General features: G+C 39.8%; 1 protein-coding gene across 7 annotated transcripts in view; it reads right to left on the reverse strand.

Annotated features, from left to right (window-relative positions):
* The window catches only part of Dync1i1 (dynein cytoplasmic 1 intermediate chain 1), a 339717-nt gene extending 324580 nt beyond the window's left edge, over positions 1-15137 (reverse strand). For 3 of the 7 annotated variants that reach the window (XM_087204463.1, XM_087204462.1, XM_004862717.4), the window contains exon 1: positions 14958-15133. The gene's annotated coding sequence lies outside the window, so the exon portion shown is untranslated. Of the gene's footprint in view, positions 1-14957 lie in introns of all 7 variants that reach the window. The other 4 variants (XM_004862718.4, XM_004862716.4, XM_087204461.1 and 1 more) reach the window with 2 other exon arrangements.
* Between the last annotated feature and the right edge of the window lie 8046 nt (positions 15138-23183).

The following is a 23183-nucleotide window of genomic DNA, read 5'->3' on the forward strand; positions in this document are numbered from 1 at the left end:
GAGATTGCTGAATGGACAAACACAGAAATCACTGAAAGAATGAGCCTGTGAGCCTGGTGATGTGACCAGTCAAGAATGAATTTGGCTGTAATATTTCCTGTTTGCTGTTAATGGTTGTCACAAGCTGTTAAACTTTTTTCAACCCACCTAACATTTCTATACCTTTTCCACATGTCTTGCTTGTTTGCCAAATGACCAAATGAATGAAGAAATATTACTCTGAGCAGCCACAGGGAAAGGAAACAGGCAGAGATTATTACATTTATTTTTCCAGTTTGGCCCTGTCTCTTATTTATACTGAGTCCGTGGTGAATAACAGAACCTACCCAGAGGAAACAGTGATGAACATCTGTCTAGTGTACAGCATTGGAGATTCTGAAATTTGGAGGAAAATAATGTGGGAATCACCAAATGTTGGTCTGACCTCTCCCCGAGGTGTTTTCACAGACAGTCCTCACTGGAGAAGACCCACTTGAACTCCTCTAGGCACTGAGAACTCACTCCTCATAGGGAGCCCAGTTCGTTTTTGGAGTAGCTTCAGTCAGTCAGATTCTCCACTCTGTTGCCACAAGCTCTGCTTCTCACAAGAAGTCTGGGTCACACTCGATAGAGGTCTTCTTCTACTTCTGGAGATAGTGTCCACTTACCCATCCCTTACTTGCCTATACCTCACAGGTAGCCCCTCAAATTCTCCCACTTTGCCTTCCAGAATTTGTAGGGGGAGGGGCAAAGTCAAAAAAGAGACTGAAGTCACAGAGTGTGAGTTTCTACTAGTGAGTGGCCAGGTTCTCCCTCCATCACACACAGACTATAGCTCAGGTGCGTCCAACCCAGAAGATTGTAAACTCTCAACATTATTATGCATTTTAGCCATATTTTTAATGACCTAGTTGTGTGGTGCTTGAGCACACGTGCTTAGGTGACAATGGAACGTGTGTAATTGAGAGAACAGTGCCGGGCTACCTCCATGTCCAGGGCCCATAACACACAGTCAGTCAAAGGAAAATATGCAGGTATCAGATGTCACTAGCACATGTGCAGCTTAGCAAGTGAAGATAGGTGTTGTTTTTAAACAGACACATCAGTTTTCTTAATTATTAAATTTGAGCTTAGGTTATTTCACTTACATGTTATAATAAAATATTAAACATAAAGGAAGTTTTGTTATTTATAGACATTAACTATATTATGTTTTATAGGTGGCCCAAGACAATTCCTCTTCACTCAGTGTGGCTCAAGCAAGCCAAATGTTCGAACACCATGCTTTAGACTGTCAATCCTTTGCCTGAGACTGACTCTAAGCACAGGGACCTTCTCATTTTCTAGAATCAAATAAGCAGGGCATCTTCACAATCAATTTGCAACACATTAGACTGTAATTTAATATGACTTTGAAGAGAAGAGAGTTGGTATGAGGGAACTAGGAAGTGTGCCCTCTACAGACCTGAATTGCAAAATCAGCACAAAAGGCCGCTTGATTCTCCCATGATCTCTAAACTGAGGTTGCCTCACAAGCCAAGAAAAATGTCAATTAAACATCTTACCCTAACTATGTGCTTCCACTGAGGCAGGCATTACCTACCAGGCACAGACAGAAATGTTCTACATGATCCAGATTCAGGAAGACCAGGCTTCCACAATGCCACAGACTGCTAAGCCCATGTTTATTTGGTACCTTCCTGCCTAACAGGTCATTTTCTTCATTTCAAAAAGTCAGTGATCAAAAAAATGATCCAAGAAGAAAAAATAAGCCCTATAGCAAATGCAAAGTAAAGTGGGATTTATTCTTTCAAAACCTGCCACACCACAAGGAAGTGGACACTCTTATCAAACTTTTCATGCAAACAAAAAAAAAATAAGGTAAAGGGAAGCAGAGTAATTTTTCCAACTTGCATATCTAGTTAGGTGATGAAACTGGGATTTGGACCTCAGTCTAAGAAGTTACGAATATCCCAATCACTTTATACTTTTTTCTCGGGTCAACTCAAATATAAGAACAAAGGAGGAGGATGAATGTTAAAACATCAAAAGAAACATTTTTGCCTGCAAATTCAAAGAAGTCACTGTTCACTTAGTTATTAGTCACTTCTCTTGGAGTCTTCATTTACTTTGTCAAACCTTTGTCAGGTACTTATCAAATTTTACCATATGTGATCACCATTTCATATGTGATACATGTAACAACATCTAACTACATGTAGATAGCAAACTGTTTTTTTCTCTCTGATTAGATATCAGTCCCTAAGATCTGTGTCTTGTTCATTTTCATGTCCCCACCAGGTGCTTGGTCTTATTCATTGCTGGCACTGCATATGTACTAAATGAATACTCTTTACTAGAACTTAGAAAAAACACTACTGAAGAAAGTTAACTTTCATCCCTATATATATTTTTTAATTCATTATCAGTAAAAATCTAGATTTGTGGACTCAGTTTTCTAGGAACCTATCATTCTTCATGATTACATCATGCACATGCATTTTATATTCAAATGGGCACCTTTCAGGTACTAGTAAAGTTAGATGACCTGTGTGGTTATGTATCAGTAAGTGTTCTTAGTGGTGCTTCGTAGAGACTGTGATTATCAGCAGGAGTAGGCAGATCTTACATAATTCCTTCTCTTCCATAGTCATTTGTGTTCATCACAAAAATTTCAGTCCTTTTCCAGGACTACACTTAAGGACTCACTTGAAATCAGGCTATGGGACTGACTGGCTTTGGCCTAGGAAATGCAAGTAGAGTTTGTCTGGCGTCACTTCCAAGAGGAAGATTGCTATCCAGTCAGTATACAATCAGCCACCACCAGGACTGGGTCAGTATAGCTCCAGTGTGGGTCTCAGAGTGAATAATGGTAAACACAGTCTCTTGTTGAGCCATATAGGGCACGTAACATGAGCAAGGAATATCTTTTGTTGTGTTGCTGTGCTGAGGCTTGGGAGTTGTTTATTATTGCATGATGATGAAGCCTAACCTGATCAATACATCCCTATGGCCCAAATCCAGCCCAATGAGCCACAATTCCAGTACTTTTCACTTTCCTTGAGTTAATGTTGACAATTGCAAGAACACATACCTAGTTAAACCAACTTTTATGTAACTTTTTATATATTTTTTATATAATTTTTCTATATTTTTTCCTGGACTGTTTGGAGAGCATTCTCCATGTGCCTTTATAGATCCTCTTGCCCAGGATTTGGGAAGGTGACCATGGTATTGACCTTAATGTTCCCATTTACCTAACTCACACTCAAAACTTTGGCCCACGTTACAGAGGTAAATGGCTCAGCCTGGGCGGAATGCACCAGAAAAAGGGATGTGAAGAAACTGTCTTCCTCCTCCGCCCACAACAGCTTTATAACCTGACTTTTCTATCTACTCCAAACTAAAGTCTATAATTTGTTGCCTTTCACATTTTAGATATTTATATTTCTTTACTTGTAAAAAATGAGAGACTTTCAAGAGAAATGAATAGTCCCCCTCCAAACTTGTATGGCATGAGATATGGAATTTCACCCATTTTTGATATGCCAATTACTTTTCAGAAGAATTTGAAAAATATTAAAAAGCTTAGAAGAGGAAGCAAGAAAATCTGTCAGTATTTAAAACCCCAATCCCAGTCCTTCCACTGTCCCTGGGTGGGCTGTATTTGCACTGGGAGATTTAGTTTGGCATTTTAACTTATGTAAATAGACTCTCACTTTCCTCTGAGCCTGGAGGCTTACAAACAGGGAGGATCCTCTTTCCAAATCAGCGGTAACCTATACCTCCTGCAAGTGAACAAAGTCACACTTTTAAAGGAAGCAGGCAGAGAAGTTTTTTGTTATTCTTCTGCCACAAAATACACACCAATTCCCACAACCCCTTGCTATTTTGACACTAATGGGGCAGATGGTGAAACAGGAGAGGCACCTTCATTTTAAAATAGGACATGGTGTCAAAACACATACATTCTCCACAGGGCCTGCTGCCCTTTCAGTCATCCAAACCTACGAACTACTGACATTCCACACATTGGTTCTGAGACAGAATTTCAGGTCATTCTCTGCACAAGGGCTCATTTTAACACTCAACAGCTTGAGAAACATTTAAAAGCTTCCATATGGTAGGCTATGGGATTGAAAATTGCATCCTATAGCAGAGAACTTTATTCCAATTCAATTAGTAAACTTTTCACCTTGTCCACCAAGGAAATGGGCATCATTTCAGGCCTGTGCTGATAATTCAACATGCATTCTAAAAGGGAAAGAGATTGTAGGGGAAATATAAAATGTTGTGCCATTGTTTCTTCATTAGAGCTGGTTAAAATATATTCATTTCTCTTGGCTTCACTCTGGACATTAGAATGAAATATAAATCGGATAATGAATCAAAATTTCCCTTTCACCCATCAGACAAGAACCAATGTGTTGGACTGCTCAGCAGAGAGCATTAGATCAAAGGCAGATTGAAAGAATTAGTCTCAGTAGCTCATAGAGGAAAACACAAGACTCAAATCATCTTGTCTGCCATTTTTAAAATGAGAAGTTCTCAAACATCACTTTGCCCACAAAAATGGTCCATATGATCATGATGGAGGAAGGCAAGGATTCCACAATTCTTGGCATCCTCAAGCCTACATTCATATCTAGCCCAGACCCACCATGGGTGCTACATTTCAGGAAGTGGATGTTACTACTAAATACATTGAAATAATCCCAGAGGCAGGGTCTCAAGTTTATAAGGGAAGAAAAATTAAGTAGGATCTAGCTTGACTTATATTTCAGCTTGTTGAGTTTCTACTGTGTGTAAGAACCTCTGCAAGAAGATAAAAGGGTCTTACTGAAAATCATTAAATAGAGCAAAAGCTTTCCATATAGTCATCTCTACCTGAGAGCAGGAAATGAAACTAGCAGTTCTGTGCAGCTCCTTCCTGCCCTATCTACCTCTAACTTGAGCCACACACAAAAAAGACAATAGGTAAGGCTGCCACTACCTGTGCACCCTGACCCACAACAAGAACACCTGTGGTCTTTAAATGTGGGTCTTCAAACTGAAATGTGCATGCCCTTGCCCTACAAAGACTGTAAAAAAGTACAGAGAAGTGTGAAGAGTTAATGACTCCTTTCCATATCTGCAGCCTCTATTAGTTTGCTTCCCTAAAACTGACCTACCAGAGAAAGTGCTTGTGGGCTCCATTCAGGGCCTCCATCTTCAGGAAACCCCTTTTTCCATATTATTGGGGGGAAAAAAAGGAAACCCCAAGTTTTAATGATGCTTGACCACAAAATGTATGCAAATATCCCTTTGCTAAAAAAATAATTTACATATTTTTGACATTGGAGTTAAATGTAATAGTTAATTAGATTCAAAGGACAATGTCAACAAAATCCAAATTGCACAAGAAATAACAACAAAAATCAACAAATGGTACTGTATCAAATTAAAATTTGCTTCTCACAGCAAAGGAATAAAACCAATGGAGTGAAGAGAGAACTTACAGAATGAGAAAAAACTTTTGTCAGTTATTTGTAGACACAGGACTAATATTTAGACTATATAACGAATGAAAAGAAACTTAGACTCCTCAAAATAAAAGACCCAGTCAAAAAAATGGGCAACTCAAATGAATAGACACTTCTTAGAAGAAGTATAAGTGACCAATAAATATATGAAAAAACGTTCTACACCTCTGGCCATTTGAGGAGTACAAATCAAAACAACACTGAAATTCTATCTTGCTCCAAAAAAATTGGCTCTCATCAAAAAACAAATCCTGGTGAAGGTGCACAGTTAGGGAGGAAGTAACCCTTCTACATTACTGGTGTGAATGCAAACTAATACAGTCACCACAGAAAGCAGTATGAACATTCCTCAAAAAACTAAAACTAGGCACGCCCTACCGAGGTCCAGAGTCGGGCGCAGAAGATGCCAAATCAGCCGGTGCCCTGGTAACAATCCACTGGACCCCCCAACCCCTGCTCCTCTGTATAGCCACCTAGATCCACACTACAAAGACGCAGAGGACACTGGACCACCATACCACGGTACTGAGTCCCACTGCTCCTGGTCCAGAGGAAGGGGCTTCCTGGCCACCATCCCTTCCACTGACCCCAACCTAGAGGAAAGGGCTTTTGAGCCACCTTCTGTCCCGCTGCTTCTGGCCCAGAGGAAGGGGCTTCTGGGCCACCATCCCTCCCACCGCTCCCAGCCCAGGGGTAGGGGCTTCTGAGCCGCCATCCCACTGCTTGTGGACCAGAGGAAGGGGCTTCCTGGCCACCATCTGTCCCGCTGCTCCCAGCCCACAGGAAAGGGCTTTTGGGCCACCATTCCTACTGCTGCCCCCAGTCCCTGTCGCACCTCTCCCAGCTCAGAGGAGGCAATCCGTGCAGGCGCCAACAGCCCCCCCCCCCGTCGAAATGAGAAAACACATAAATAAGTCTCAAAACCAGACTCCCATATCACCTACAGCAACCCCAAAGGGAAATGAGATGGAACACTCTGATACTCAACCACCTGGACCCACTGAACTGGCAACAAAAGGGGATCTGGAAAAAATGAAATCAGAAATAATTTCTCAGACAACAGGAGAAATTGCCCTCCTAGTGCAAGACATGATTAAGAAATCTAGATCAACAAAATCAACAAAATTGACAAACCCTTAGCCAACCTTGTCAGAAAAAGGAAAGAAAAGGCCTAAATCCATGCAATTAGGAATGAAAAGGGTGAAATGACAACAGACCCAGCAGAAATCCAGAGGTTCATCAATACCTACTTCCAGAAACTATATAACAATAAGATGGACAACACAGAAGAAATGGACAGATTTCTAGATACATATGAATTACCAAAGTTGAACGAAGAAGACCTAAAAATTCTGAACAACCCAATATCAACCAATGAAATTGAAAATGGAATTAAAACCTTATCAACTAAGAAAACCCTGGGCCCTGATGGCTTCACTGCTGACTTCTACAAGACATTTAGAGAGGAACTGCTGCCACTACTGTTTAAACTCTTCAGTGAAATTGAAAGGGAAGCAATACTCCCAAATTCATTCCTGGAAGCAAGCATCACCTTGATCCCCAAAGCAGAGAAAGACCCAACCCAAAAGGAGAACTATAGGCCAATCTTACTAATGAACAGAGCTGCAAAAATCCTTAATAAGATAATGTAACAGAATGCAGATGATCATCAAGAAGATCACACACCCTGATCAAGTGGGATTCATCCCAGGGATGCAGGGATGGTTCAATGTACGAAAATCAATCAATGTAATACATTATATCAATAGAGCCAAGGACAAAAACCATATGATTATCTCAGTAGATGCAGAAAAAGCATTTGACAAAATCCAACATGCATTTATGATAAAAACTCTACAAAAAATTGGAATAGATGGTCTCTACCTCAAACTGATAAAAGCCATCTAAGAAAAACCAACAGCCAATATCATACTAAATGGTCAAAAACTGAAATCCTTCACACTAAAATCAAGAACAAGACAAGGATGTCCACTATCACCACTCCTGTTCAATATAGGTCTGGAAACATTAGCCACAGCAATTAGACAAGAGAAAGAAATAGAAGAAAAAAAGATAGGAAATGAAGAAGTCAAATTGTCATTATTTGCAGATGACATGATACTCTATACAGAAGATCCCAAGAACTCCACCAAAACTCTTCTAGACTTAATAACCAAATTCAGTCAAGTAGCTGGTTACAAGGTCAACACACAAAAATCAATAGCTTTCCTCTACACCAATGACAGACTCACTGACAGAGAAATAGGGCAAATAATTCCTTTCACAATAGCATCCAAAAAACTGAAATACCTAGGAATCAAAATGAAAGAAATCAAAGACCTCGTCTCTGAAAACTATGGCACTCTGAAAAGAGAGATTGAAGATGCCATCAGAAAATGGACAGAAATACCCCGCTCCTGGGTAGGAAGGATTAATATAGTGAAAATGGCCATACTTCCAAAACTGCTATATAGATTTAATGCAATTCCAATTGAGATCCCAGCAGCACACTTCATGGACCTTGAGAAAACAATCCAAAAATTCATTTGGAACAAGAAGAGACCCAGAATAGCAAAAGCAATTCTAGGTAACAGAGACATGGCAGGGGGTATCACAATCCCCAACCTGCAACTCTACTACAAAGCTACTGTGATAAAAACAGCATGGTCCTGGCAAAGAAACAGACCTGAGGACCAGTGGAACAGATTAGAAGATGCAGAAACAACTCCAGACACACTCAGCCATCTCATCCTTGATAAAGGAGCCAAACACCCTCACTGGAGGAAAGATAGCCTCTTTAATAAATGGTGCTGGAAAAATTGGGCTTCAACTTGCCAAAGATTAAAACTAGACCTATATCTCTCACCATGCACTAAACTAAAATCAAAGTGGATTAAAGATCTAAATATTAAAATAGAAACTCTGAACCAGTTGGAACAGAGGTTAGGTAGAACCCTTGAAGACATCGGTGTAGGAAAAGATTTTATGAACAAAACCTCAGTTGCCTGTGAACTAGCACAAACCATCAACAAATGGGATCTCTTCTTATTAAAAGGCTTCTACACAGCAAGAGAAACCACCAGCAGTGTGAAGAGACAACCCACAATGTGGGAAAAAATCTTCACCTGCTCTTCCTCAGACAAAGGTCTACTATCTCGAATCTATAAAGAACTTAACAAGATCAGACTTCCCAAATTTAAAGACCCAATCGAAAAATGGGCATCTGAAATGAACAGACATTTCTCACACAAAAAAGTAGAAATAGCAAATAAATACATGAAAAAATGTTCAACATCACTGGTCATTTGAGAGATGCAAATGAAAACAACACTGAGATTCCACCTCACTCCAGAAAGAATGGCTGCTATCATGAAATCAATAACAAATGCTGGCGGGACTGTGGGGAAAGAGGAACCCTGCTCCACTGCTGGTGGGAGTGTAGACTGGTTCAAGCGCTGTGAAAATCAGTATGGAGATACCTCAAAGAACTAGGACTGGAAGTCCCATTTGACCCTGCTATTCCACTGCTGGGGATCTTCCCCAAAGAATTAAAAGAATCATATCACAGTGATATATGTGCGCCCATGTTCATAGCAGCACAGTTTGTGATAGCTAAAACCTGGAAACAGCCAAAATGCCCATCAACTGGAGACTGGATAAAGAAAATGTGGGTTTTCTTATAAATGGAGTACTACTCAGCCATAAAAAATGAGAAATTAGAGACATTTATAGCTAAATGGATGTACATTGAGGCAATACTCTTAAGTGAAATAAATAGGACACACATGTATAAATAACGAATAGTTTCTCTGGTGTGAGAAACTGAAAGTGTAAATAAGGACTAAATGTATAATAGGTCATGTGAAATAGGAAGAAAAGGGGCAAATGGGAGGGAAGTGGGAGGGCTAGGGGAAAGGATAGAAGGGAATGGGATTAATATGAGAAAATGGAAAAATAGGAACAAAATCTTTGCAAATAGGGAGGACTGGAGGGGTTGAAGGGAGGGCTGGGCAAGGGTGAAAAATAAGAACCAAGAGAGACTATGTAAAGGTGCAAATTTCCAATGATGAATGTCATTATATTGTATACCTAAAATGTACCAATAATTAAAATGAATAATTGATAATGCAAAATAGGAAGAAAAGGTCCAAAGGGGTAGGGGTAGTGGGAGGGGCAGGGGAAAGGAAAGAAGGGAAAGGAAAAATGATGAGAAATGGAAAAAATGGAAATAAAGTCTTTGTAAATAGGGAAGGTTGGAGGAGGTGAAGGGAGGGCTAGGAATGGGGAAAAAATAAGAACCAAGATGCATTATGTAAAGGTACAATTCCCAATGAGAAATGTAATTGTGTTGTATACCTACAATGTACCAATAAAAGAATTTAATTTAAAAAAAAACAAAAAAACCCTCCTAAAACTAGAAATGCCACTCAACCAGCTATTCCTTTTCTAAGTATTTTCCCAAAAGAGTTAAAGACACTACATTACAATGATATATTCATAGCAGCAGAACTCATAACAGCTAAATCTCGGAAATGGCCTATATGTTCAACAATAGATGAATGGATAAAGAAAATGTGGTTATTTATACAATGGAGTACTACTCTGCCATAAAGAAAGACAAACTTGAGACATTCATAGGAAAATGGATGCACCTGGAGACCATAATGTTAAATGGAATAAATCAGACACAAATTTAAATATTACATGGTTTCTCTTACATGAGAAACTGAAAGTATAAATAAATAAAAGAGCAAAATAGGAAACATGGAGACAGATTTTTTGTAAATGGGAAGGGGAAGAAGAGATGGAGGGAGGTGGGAGGGAAGAGAGGAGAAGGAGACGTAAAAGAATTAAGATGTGTCATGTACATGTACCAACTTCCCTCAATGAAGGTAATCATTATGTATGTCAAACATGTACTAATAAAAATAAAAAAAATTTTAAAACTCCAAGAGAAGTTTCTGCTTTGGGCATTTGCTATCCTGATGGCATTAGCTATTCCGTACCCCAAAAATGAAATAATGAGTTATTCTATAAGAGCATAGTGGGGATATAGAGAAGTGTAAGAATGTTAAACTGTAAGTAATATTTTGGAAACAAGAGAAGCCACTTGAGATGATTTCAGGATTGCTATGAACTGAAAACAGCACAGTGGTCCTCTATTTAGTAGAGGGCTTCCCAGACCATATAGCCACTGTATCAGGTGAGCCCCAGAAGACTGAGCAGGCTGGAAGTAAATTCATCTTTGCAATGAATCAAGTTTTGACTTATATCCTCCCTGGCCAGATAAATTTTGGGCTGTGTTAGTGTTGGCTGCTATGCACCTGTTATTCAGCAAGATGCCAGATGACACATCAGAGTCACAGGAGTGGGGCTGCATCTCATGTCAAAGAAAGAGGGGCTTGACTATCCTCTGCCTCACTGAGAGGTGTATAATTTTCTTGTTCCCTTTGATAACACTTTTGGGCTTTTTCATCAGCATGTGAGGATGTTCTTGCAGGACTCTCAGTGCTGCCACAATAAAAAGCTACACTAAACAATACATTTTGGCAACTCACATAGATAGAGAAATAATGAACTATGGGAGAAAGAGAACAAACAGACTTTGGAATAAGGCTGATCAGCATTTGAAATCCAGCTCCTCCACTAACTGGCTTCCGGTGGCCTTGGCCAAGTGGCTGAATTCTTCCAAGCATTTCCTTATTTATTAAATAATTTTAAAATGTCTATCTTGCAGGGGTGGTGAGATGATTCGATGAACTAACACAGCAGTAATAAAGCTCTGACCATGCACAGGCTAAGTGCCCAATTAATGGAACCCTCACTGGGCTGCAGCACGTGTTAGAGTCTATTGTTCCCTCTATCTGGGCTCCTAGTGAAATGCAGAAATGTCTTAACAACCAAGAATATTTGTTTCTTGGCTGACCCTGACAGGATAGTTTTTGCACCGCCTTCAACACATTCAGCAGTATTGCTTCTGGTCCTCTACTATTTTTTAAACAGTGCTCATAAACCAGTGGTTCTTAATCTGTTTTTAGTTACAAATACCATAGCTTTTCCCTTCAAGCTGCGTTTATGCACAAATATAAAATACTGCCTTAATTTTAGTGGGTTCAGTGATCACCTGGGAAGTATTCATATGTCTCCTCTCCAGTGCCTATGTCTTTAAGAAGACTCCCCCAAACAAAGAATCAGGGATGCTTTGCATTTGTGGGCTCTTCTGGATTAGCACCTGCTCAGTGGCATCTGTGTTACAATGCAAGCTTCCCCATGACATCCTGGTGCCAGAGGAAGCAAAGGAAGTAACTCCAGGATATCTGAAAACTCCCCAAAGAGGAATTTTGTTTTGTTTTGGTTTGGTTTTAACATGGACTGAGCAAGGATTACACACTGTAAAGAAGAAAAATAAAGTAACCTTAGTTAATTCTCAAAGACCTTTAACCCTAAAAGTTCATTGTCCCTGACAAGCTCCCAAAGGAATATATTTTCATATTTTCTAGGGGATATGGAAGCCACAAGAGTTTCTAGTAAAAGGGAGCCCTGATGGAGGGACATTTGAGAGTATATTATTAATTATTTTCAGGACATTTGAGATTCAAAAAATGTTATGAGCAATTAGCTAGTTCAATAAAGGATGCAGAACTAATACAATGTTTTATTTCAAAAGGCCATGGGTCGACTCTGAGTCTGTCATGTCATCCACATTTACTAACCAGAGGACAAAAACCATGACTACACTTGTGCCTGCAAAGGATTCTGCTCCCAGAGAAACTGGGCAACTGACCTGAAAGGAATGGACATGCAGTGCCTTTTTCATTTCTCATAGAAGACAGTAGGTAAAGCGGATGGGTTCTGGTTTTAGAGCTGTCAGACAGACCTTCTTTGACTCCTGTCCCTGCCATTTATTAGCTATAATCTTGAGTATATCACTTAGTTTCATCATGTATAAAATATGGAGAATAATGTATTCTACTTCATAAGATTAATCTAAGAATGCAAATAAGGTAACATAAGAAAAGAACCTTGTATTTCACACACGAAAATTAACCAATGGAATTGTTTTATGGTATAGAAAAGTGCTACAAAAAGTCCAGACTTAGAGTAGGTCTCCAGGGTTCAAATCTTGTCTCTACAACTTAGTAGCTCAGCTAGCTTCAGAAAGTTACTTGATCTCTGTTTCATACATTCCTCATTGGCAAAATAGGATTACAAACAATATCTGTCTTGTAAGATTGCTTTTCAGTTAAATAAATTAATACATGTGAAAAGATTTCAAAATAAAATATCTGATAAAGCATTCAACACATTTGAGCTGTTGATATCAACTTTCGTTTGGTGCCACAAAGTGTGAGGAGAACAAAGGAGGGGGTATACTTATGTTTGCAGCCATGTGTATGACTCATTTGTTACTAGGTTAAATGAGGAAAAGTGCAGAGAATGAGTAAATCATACGGATAATAGGAAAAAGCCTATGGACACAGTCTTTGCTGACAGGGTAGCCTGGGTTAGTTCTGCTCAGCTTCTGTGTATGGGCAGAGCATATGGATCCCCCCAAAAATCACTTGACTCAGCACTAGAATCAAGGGAAAGGCTCATTTATTAAATATAGACTCAAGAAGGGGCATTTTGGAAAGGAGACATGTGCGGAGGGGAAAGGTCATAGTGCCCCTCTTAGATATAAAACATGGTTTCAGAAATGCTCAGTGATTTCCTTTTACCATCTCTGAAGCTGGTCAGAAAGAGACCAATAGTTTAGCAACTTTGCCCCCTTTTCCTGTGGGTTGAGTTTCTCTTCTCTGCCATAACCCTAACAGTGATGATGCTTAATGATGTAAATCTTTAATAGTCAAACAACCTCAGGCACTTTTTCAGCAGGAAAGGAGGAAAGGCTGGGAGTGCGCAGTAGTTCTCAGCCACGCCCTCCTCCCTAAGGGCGGGGTGCACTGGAGGGTTCGGCCTCCCAGAGATCCAAGGAGAGAGGAAACAGGTGCACAGGAGCCTGAGGCCTGAGACAAGGAAGAGATCCAAGATATATTCTGGGCCAAAAACGAAGCCTAGCTGGACAGGCTGGAAAAGTTTGCCCAGGACCCTCAACCAGTTTGTACAAACATCTCAGCGGTGGCTTGGAAGATCGTCAGAGGCACTGCTCCTGGGGCTTTGATCCCAGATCTTAAGGAATCCTGAGAGTTGGTCCCTTACTGCTAGTAGGAGAGCTGGGTTTTATTTCATTCAGAATAATAGTCAGGAAAGCAGAGTTAAAGCCCCTTTGCTGGGCTAAAACTTCAGAAGCAAACTTGGCACTGTAAATAACCAGAGGAACTATTATGTTCTCACCAGTGCCCTCAGAATGCTTCGACATGCACTGTATATTCCCATTTCAAACTTGGTGACCCTGACCATGTTTCTGATTCCCCCAATTGCAAAAAGTATATATAGATAGTCACCCATATCTGTGCTACTATTAGTCCAGGATGTCCACGGCAGTTCCCTGTGCCTCACAGTTAGATATGTTTTCTGCTAGTCTGGAATGTCTGGAAGGGATTTTTCACAACTCTGAAGTGCAACTCTACAGTGCCCACTTGAAAGCCAAGCCAGGCAAGAACATGGCTGGCTACTTGTGCCTGTCCCTTACCTAGGTGCATAGAGGCCAGGATACGGACGGAACATACTCCGTATTCAGCCATTTGTCCAGGCTCTCATTTCCTAAATGACTGCCTGTTCTGGGCCTGGGCCTCTGCTAACCTTACCAGTAAGGTCCGAGTCCTGAGACTCCCGCAAGCTGTTTCCATCAGTGCTGCTGGGCTCGCTGCCTTTGCCATGACGATGCACTCCGTGTGCAAGGCCAAAGCGACTCCGGGTGGGAGAGCGAGGCAAAGCCAGGCAGCCGGGAAGGTGTTTACCAAAACACGTCCCGCACCCGCACTTTTCTGCAGCACAGACAGAAACTGGCATCTTCTTGTGTGAGCGTTTAATTAAAGCCCTGCTGGAATTGCATTCGCTCCCTCCGACTTGGCGGGTAGCGACAGCATCGGAGAGCTTTGCAGACAGCTCGGAAATGTAACCAAACAGCATCCCTCGCACTCCCCTCCCCCAGGGGCCCGCAGCCGTGGCCCGCGGGTGCGCATTCCCAGACGCCAGCCTCCGGCTCCTGGGAGAGGCCGGGGGCGGGGCGCACCAGATGCTCCTCCCGCTCCCAAGGTGGGCGTCAAGGTGAGGACACCGCGACCCTTCCTTGGCCCCCCGGGGACCTGCGGTCCGGTGCGCCGCTGGGGGGCTCTGCGCCAGCCTGTGGGCCCTGCAGAGTGCGCCGAGCCTGGGAGCGGCCGGGCAGGTCCAGCGGTCGCTGCAGCGGTGGCTACCGCTGTCCCGCTCGCCCGGCAGGGGACCCCGGGCCGCGGGGCTGGGAAGGGCGCGGGGCGGCGGCGGTGCGGGACGCGACCCGGTGGCCGGGTTTACCTGGCGCGCGGCGGGGCTGGCTCCAAGGCAGCTGTGGAGGAGCGGAGCGCGGCGGCGCGGGCAGGATGTGCTGTCTCACGCTGCGCGGGTCCTCGGTGCGCGCTCCTCCGGGAGCGATCACTTCCTCTCCCGAGCCAGACGCTGACAGCTCCGGGAGCTCAGAGCCGCGGGGCTCGCCCCGCCCCGGCCCACGCCCTGCACGCCCTCCACGCCCGCGCCCCTCCCCCTCCCAGGCCCTGGGCGCCGGGTCTCGCGCTCGGGCCAGCGGGATGAGGGGGTCCGTCAAGGTCACCGTCCACCCCTCCGCCCCGGGCAGCGGGACTCACGCCCAGAGCTGCGAACAGCAGCTGCGGCGTTTGGGGAGCGCCCGCTGACTCGCCCCCATTGGACAACTTTTACTCCCACACCGCCAAACTTTAAGATCATTTAAACAGAAATAGAGAAAGCTCAGATCCACCCGCTATTCATAACACCTTACAGGTATGACTGATCTTAGTTTTTCTAAAGAAACACACACCAAGTGCCAGAGAGAGACGAGAGAGGCAGAGACATCCACATTACATTTATTGTTCTAGCTTTTAAAAATCTGAGTAAACATTCTTGGATTCCCCAAGTTTCTCAGAAAAGGTAAATTATAAGGCTGAGAAATGAAGCTTGGGATGCTTACCAGTGGGGTTTGGTACCATTTTATAGATAAGCTTTTCATCATATTCCTTGAAAATTTTTGAGACCCCTGTATACCATATGTCCCCTAATATGTAGAACAGAATTTGATGGAAATTCTTACAAATTTATCAATTGACAAGTACTACAGTAATTCCAATATAAATCTTGAATACAGTACCAATGTCCCTCCTTGCTCCAATTTTACTTTCCTGGCTGGAGGGAGAGGTAAAATATCTTTAGTTAGAAGTTACTCAAAATATTCCAGAAGGAAAATTCTATGAAATACAAATTTGCCACTATCATTCCTATACTTATTACACGTCAACTCTATGTACAGTTCCTTTAAGTCTTCAATAACCTTATGTAGTACATATAACACCACCTCCCCTCAAAAATTTATGTCTCAAAGAAGTGAACTGGCTTACTCTAGTTTCACAGCTCCTGAGAGAGCCAAGGTTTGATCCCTCATTGACCTGACCAACTCCTACCAGGACTCCTTGGGATTCCTGTCTTTCCAGTATGTGATCCTTGTGTGTCCCCTAGAAGCCTTGTGCTTCAGATAATTCAAAAATGAGAAAAATATAGTCCGTCTTCTCAAAGAAGTTAGGCTCCAGTTGAAGGTAGAAGGAAAAGTAAAGGCAACAAAACCAAACACAGCTCTGAATGTAGACATTTGAAATGGACAGCTATTGTTTGTAGCATTAGACATGAAGAAGGAAGAGGAATTCTAGGCATGAACAAAACTCCACAGAAGAGAAAATACAAGAGGCTCTTAGCAAAAGACAAGTGGGCCAGTGTTCCAGGGAATGACAAGTTCTTGAAGGACATTACCTGGGCCTTGAGAGAGGCTGAGGAGCAGATAATAGGGAACCATTGAAGGCATTTCAGCAGAGACTAACACTTAGGAAAAGTCTTCTGTGTTATCTATGAAAAGGGAATTGGAACAAAGGTTGATGAGACCAATTTGAAAATCATCATAATCCAGACCAGGATTAAGAAAGTCTAAATTTGTCCAGTTGTGTAAATCATAAATAGCCTGTAATATATGTCCAGTGTAAATTAAGCCCTCAATTAAGTTAATTATAACAATCCTATTCTGGATTGTGTATTCAAAAGGTATCCTGAGGAGATATGTGCACACTCACTTTCACTGAAGTATTGTCCAAAATAGCCAGAAGGTGGAAAAAACCCAAATGTCTATGCACAGATGAATAGGATATATATATATATATATATATATATATATATATATATCCCCTATATATACACACATAGATATGTACATTTATATACATATATATATGGACAGAGAGAGAAAGAGAGAATTATGTAGCCTTTAAAAAGAAGAGAATCCTGTCACATGATGCCAGATGAATGAGTCTGTAGAACATTATGTTGAGGGATAAAATCAGTCATAAAAGGAAAAACACTGTGTAATTCCACTGATATGAAGTATCTAAAGTAACAAAGTAATAAATAGGAATTAAATATAAACGTTGTCAGGGAGGAAGAATGGAAGGAAGAACTAGTGATTAAATGGGTATAGAGTTTCAATTTTTCAAGATGAAAAAAACTCTAGAACTCTGTTTAAACACTACTGAACTACATACTGAAAATGATTGGCTTAGCAATATCTTTTTTGGTCTTTGCAACATTGGGGTTCAAACGAGCACCTTGTGCATGCTAGACACTTCCACTAAGTTACTTCTCCAGTCCCTTAAAATGGTTGAAATGGCAAACTTAGTTTATAATGACAATTTCTAAAAAGTAGTTATAAATTATTTTCATTGTTGAATACAGCTATTGTGGGACTGAAAAAAAACCAAGAAATGAATGGTCTCTATTTTCCAGAGACTCAAAAATATAAGGAAAGATACAACTGACTTTAATGTTAAGCAGAGTAGGAAAAGTATATTAATTGAAAATATTTCCCATAAGAGACTGAGGAAAGGAGAATAAATTCCAGTTGGTTATTTTTCCAGTCTTGGAAGTCTTTGTTGAAGAGGTTCTGGGAATCATTATATAGTTATTCAAAGTTCAACAGATATGATGGTATTTGAAAATGGGGTTTGAGATCAGGCAGGAAAAAGAAACATCAACCCCTTTAAAAATTATAATTCATAGACTTCATTTTAGAGCAGTTTTAGGTTTACAGAAAAATAGAAAGTATAGAGTTCTCATATATCACCCTCTCCCCAATCCCGCCTCACAGTTTCTCCTGTTATAACACCTTGCAACAATGTATTACATTGCATTGATGAGCCAACACTGACAAATTATTACTAAGCTCCATAATTTACATTAGAATTCACACTTTATATTGTAGGTTTTGATAAAATATCTGATGTATCTTCCATCACAATATCACACAACAACTTTACTACACTGAAAATCGTCTATGCTCTACCTGTTCCACCCCCACCCCAATTTTTTCTTGCTGTAGCAGTTAGTATGTAGTGTCTACTAGATTGGTTTTGGGTACCCCCTTTTCCCTAGCAATTGGTAGAGCATGCTTATGGGTGTGTCTGGGTGGGTCACAGAGGCATGGTCTTGGAGTCCAAGTCTAGTCCATCATCCCTTCCTTTCTGGTGCAGTTCCCCTGTCCTGCTTCCTGGAACCTATGAAACAGGCATCTTTAGTCTGCCATACCTCTCAGCCATGATATTTCTGTCTTGGAGCCAGCCTACCATGGACTGAGTTTGCTGAAACCATGAGCCAAATTAAACCTCTCCTTTAAATTGTGGTTGTCAGGTATTGTATCTCAGCAATGAGAAAAATAACTAATACATCATGGCAACTACTGATCTGTTTACTGTCTACAGGTTTGCCTTTTCCAGAATGTCATACAGTTGCAATTATATAATGCATAGCTTTTTTTTTTTCTGGCTTCTTTCAGGTAGTAATATGTCCTTAAGCTTCCTCTACATTTTGTGATGGCTTGATACTTCATTTCTTCTTATCCCCGAGTAATGTTCTATTGTGTGGATATGGTTTGCTTATCCATTCACCTATTCAAAGACATCTTAGTTGTTTCCAGTTGCCTAGCAACTCATGAGCAAGGTTTTGTGTGCATTTAAGTTTTCAGGTAAAAACCTAAGAGTGTGATTACTGGATTATATGATAAGCCTGATATATAGCTGGTAAGAAACTGCCAAATATTCTTTCAAATAGACTTTATCATTTTGCTTTCTCAACAGAAAAGAATAAGAGTCCCTTTTGCTATTCAATGCTCATTAACATTTAATGATGTCAAGAGTTTCAGATCTTAGCCATTCTAATAGATATGTAGTGGTATTTCATTGTTTTAAATTGCAATTCCCTCATGAAAGACAATGTTAAATATCTTACTCATATGAGTATTTGTCATCTGTTATCTTTTCAGAACGTTTGTCCATTTTATAAATTAACTTATTTTCTTATTGAATTTTAAATTTTCTTCATATATTTTAGGTATAACTCTTTTGATTGCAAATGTTAGTCACTCTTTAGCCTGTCTTTTCATTCTTTGAACAATTTCCTTCACAGAGTTTTTAATTTTAATGAAGAATAAATTATCACTTTTTTCTTTCTTAGATCATTTCTTTGATGTTCTATCTAAAAAATGATCACCAAATCCAATTGTGTTTTATAAAGTTTATAGAATTGCATTTTACATTTAGGTCTATTACTGCTTTTTGAGTTAACTTTTTATGAAAAGTATAATATCTGTGTCTAGTTGTTTCAGTACTATTTCTTTACAAAAACTATAGAAGGCATGTATCTTTGATTTGATGTTTAGTTGGAAAGATTTTAAAAAGCATTATCATATGGTTCTGGCCACATTAGATTTTTACAACTACACACCTATAATGTGATGCTGAACAAGGTGTCTTTGTTCCATGTTAAAGAAGAGTGAATTAAAGATAATGGATCTTGCCTTATTCAACAAACTACAAAGTTAAATCTAGTTATATTTTGATTATATAAACCTATATGTAATGCTGATGATCTGTACTTTTGCAGTAAGTTCTTGTGTATTACAAATAATTATCCACTAACTTGATTTTCAAATATTAGGTTTCCTAAAATGATAGACACTTTCATGCAGTACAAAGGGATATCAGCATGAAAAGGAGAAGAATTTTTCCATGTGAAATGACATTTCTCAGCTCTAGCATTAAGCCCTCACGGCTACAAGTATGTGTGCCCAGTCTGAAATGCTATGTACTGTCATCCAGTCTCAGGCCTGCCTAGAGTCAGAAATCACACAGGTTAAAATGAAAGGTCATTGATATATTTGTCCTGAAAGAAATTTTAATAACCATTGCAAATTAAATACTGCTCATTACAGATGTACCTGTTTTACCTACTAAGCTAGTTATTGCTCCTAAAATTTAAAGGTGTCAAAGAAGGCATCAAATAGCTACCACACACAAGATAGACCTGGCAGACTAGGCAGACAGCCTGGGGAGATTCCTAACTTGCTGGCCATTGAGAAGTGCTTTAAAGCCCTTCAGAAGACAATGGTGTGGCTGAATTTTCCTGGTCTGAAATCAGACTTTGGGTGCAAATTCAAGTCTACCATTTACTGGTTTTGTAACCAATATTTGTGCAGGCTGGTAGATTCCTCTGAGACTCAAGCCTCATAGATGTCTGAAGAAGCAATATTTGTCTCCTGTGATATTTCAACAACTTTTGTATCTCAATGTGATCCACTTGGCATTGTCCTTCCCCAGTGCTGGATGGAGGTTGGTGGGTCTTACAGCTACTCCCTGGTCTGACATGTTTTTCTGGATCCCCACTTCACACATGTTGAAACGCCACTCTTAAATGCCCAGACTCTTTGCCACTTCTCAAAATCTCCTCTGGTAGCTTTTCCTCAGTTTATTATATCTTTGTTGGAAGAACTAAAACTGAAAATTCACCTCTGTGATCCGAAGGCTCTTTAGACCAGAGCAAAGAAATGTGATCCATCAGAATCAGCTCTTAACAATGTAAAGTGCCCCCAGAAGAAATGATTGCTTGACAATATTTTAGGGTTAAGATTCCATGTGCTTACATCACACTCATATCATAAACACCTGTGCAGCAGCTAATTTGAAGCACTGCCCTGTGTCATATATAGTTTGATGTAGGATTTCATGAGAGATATATTTCATGTATTTTTCAGTTTTATGACTGAAGTTGATCTGTTTGGCCCAATCCAAAAATAATACTACATGTCCAGAAACAAGTGTGTAATCAGTGCTTGAAATTTATTAGAAATCTAAGAATGACTTATGGAAAAAAATCAATGATTCCAATGTTTAATACAACCCCTGCATTTCGTCTTTTAAAACATTTTCGTTAAGGGACCTTGCCTTTGCTTTTATATTTTAGGTATGAGAAACTGCAATAAATAAATACAAGCACACACATGTACACAAACTGGCCTTCAGTTTTGGAAGAATGAGTTTAAAAAATATCTTCTGTGTGGTTTTACATTTTCTAAATGCTCTCTGGATAACTTCCAAATGCGACTACAATTATACTCTAACTATCTATATTTGTGATATAATTGTACTGTCATCACCCAGATTCGCACCCCCTTCATTTTTGCTTCCGTGTGCCTTCGCCCCTCCTCCTCTTCCTTCCTACTTACATTTCCTTGGTCAGCTTTTCTTTCAAGGATAATGCTAAGCCAAAATGCATGTTTTTAACAATCAAAAATAAAACACAACCATAAAGATAACAGTAAAAATAAAAATACTCACAGCTTTGAAAAAATAATTGTAAGTACATAAACTTATGAGAAAAATCCAGTGATTATAAAACATAAGTTATGTGCATTGATTTCAGTTCACTTTCTATCAGTCTACAAATATAAACTTTTATTTTTCCCAGCTGTGGAATCAGTGTGCACACCTTTATTTGTGCCCTGTTTCATTACTTATTTCAAATTTATATTTTTAGAAATCAAATAAATCCACTTTGTCAAAAAAAAATAAGCCACATTTTTATCTTATACTTTCTCTAGATTATTTTATTTTATTTTTCTCTAGATTATTTTAGAAAAATAGACAATAGTTTTTGTAACCACTGCAGAAAGATTCATTCTAATATAGAAATAATACACTGGTCTGCTAGAGTCCCTCAACATGTTTTTAACGTCATCTATATTTATTCACAAATAATTACATGTGTATGCCTTTGACCAATAAGTCTGAGCATTCTTCTTTATGGTGCTTCATTATTTGTTATTTCTCATGTGTTTAACTCTTAGTATCATTTAAATATCTGAGAAATAAAATCTAGATATTTTATATATTTTAAAATACAAATTTTGTATACTACAAGTTTCCTACTTAATGCTCTTCTTTCTTATGCTTGTTTCATTATAGAGCTATATTTTCAGAACAATTATAAAGAAGTTTATATTGAATAACACAATTTTCTGGCATTAATGCAATGTATAAAGCAGAAATATTACATACAGATTAAGAACTTAGGCTTTGGAGTCAGACATATCTGGGTTAAAACTAATTCCTATGATTAACTAGCTGTATGATTCTTTGGAAATAGCTTAAGCTCTTTAAGCTTCAGTAACTTCATCTGTAAAATAGGCACAAGAGTGCCCTTCTCCTAAGGTTGTTATAAAGACCAAATGAGATGTTTATAAAGAACCTGGTATAGTAACTGGCGCCAAGTAATCACTAAATGAATAGTATATATTGATATTAGTAAATATTCAGGCTAGTATGTGATCAGCTTATAGATTTTTTTTAGCTTTGCATTTAACCTTACATTCTAATTGCTATATGATAAATATGCATTATGTCTTCCAACAAGCTTGTTATATACCAGTGGTTAGTCCAGTAACAGTAGTAGGTTGCTGAAACACAATAGAAGTTTATGCTATAAACTCTTCCTTTTGAAATTCCTTAAACACACACTAAATCTTACTGGTTGACAAAAACTGTGCAATTTATTGTAGACTTTGGAAACAGTAAGCTGCAGATGTACAGTTTAGGCACTTCCTTGTGACAAGGAGCACTGGGATAAGGTTGCAGTCAGGGCAACTGAAGATGACCGGCACAGTCATCTCCCTGGACAAACATCAGGTATACTGGTCTTCTCTTTCTGCCCACTCCATCCACTACATGCCACTCAGTGGTTATTGTATATCTCTGGTTCCATGGAAAGGCCATGAGTCATGAAAGGCTCCCTTCCCTGGGATCCTTGATGCTACACTCCAGTCTTCTCTGGAGCTGGAGCTCTAAGCTCCCCCATCTATTCTGTGGGGTGGTGCCTTCCATTCCAGTGTTGGAGGTGAGGCCAGTTGACCAGAGGTAGCCTCACACCTCCAGCTCCTTGCTCCCGTATAGTTGCTCAATAGTCTGGTGAAATCTTTCGTGGAAGATGACACAGTTCACATGCTTTACTAGATGTTTTCCAAAAATATGGCCTAACTGTAGGACATGAATTTAGTTTATGGGGTGGTAGTAAGAAGAGGGATAACCTTTCCATTCAAGTTTTTAGCTTGCAAGCCAATTTGCACATGAGGAAGCTTTCTATATTTTAATGTTCTCATTTAAGAATAGG

Source organism: Heterocephalus glaber, unplaced genomic scaffold (genome assembly GCF_053883595.1).
Source record: "Heterocephalus glaber isolate CG9 unplaced genomic scaffold, H.glaber_assembly_v1.0 deba00000546, whole genome shotgun sequence".
Classification (NCBI taxonomy): domain Eukaryota; kingdom Metazoa; phylum Chordata; class Mammalia; order Rodentia; family Bathyergidae; genus Heterocephalus; species Heterocephalus glaber.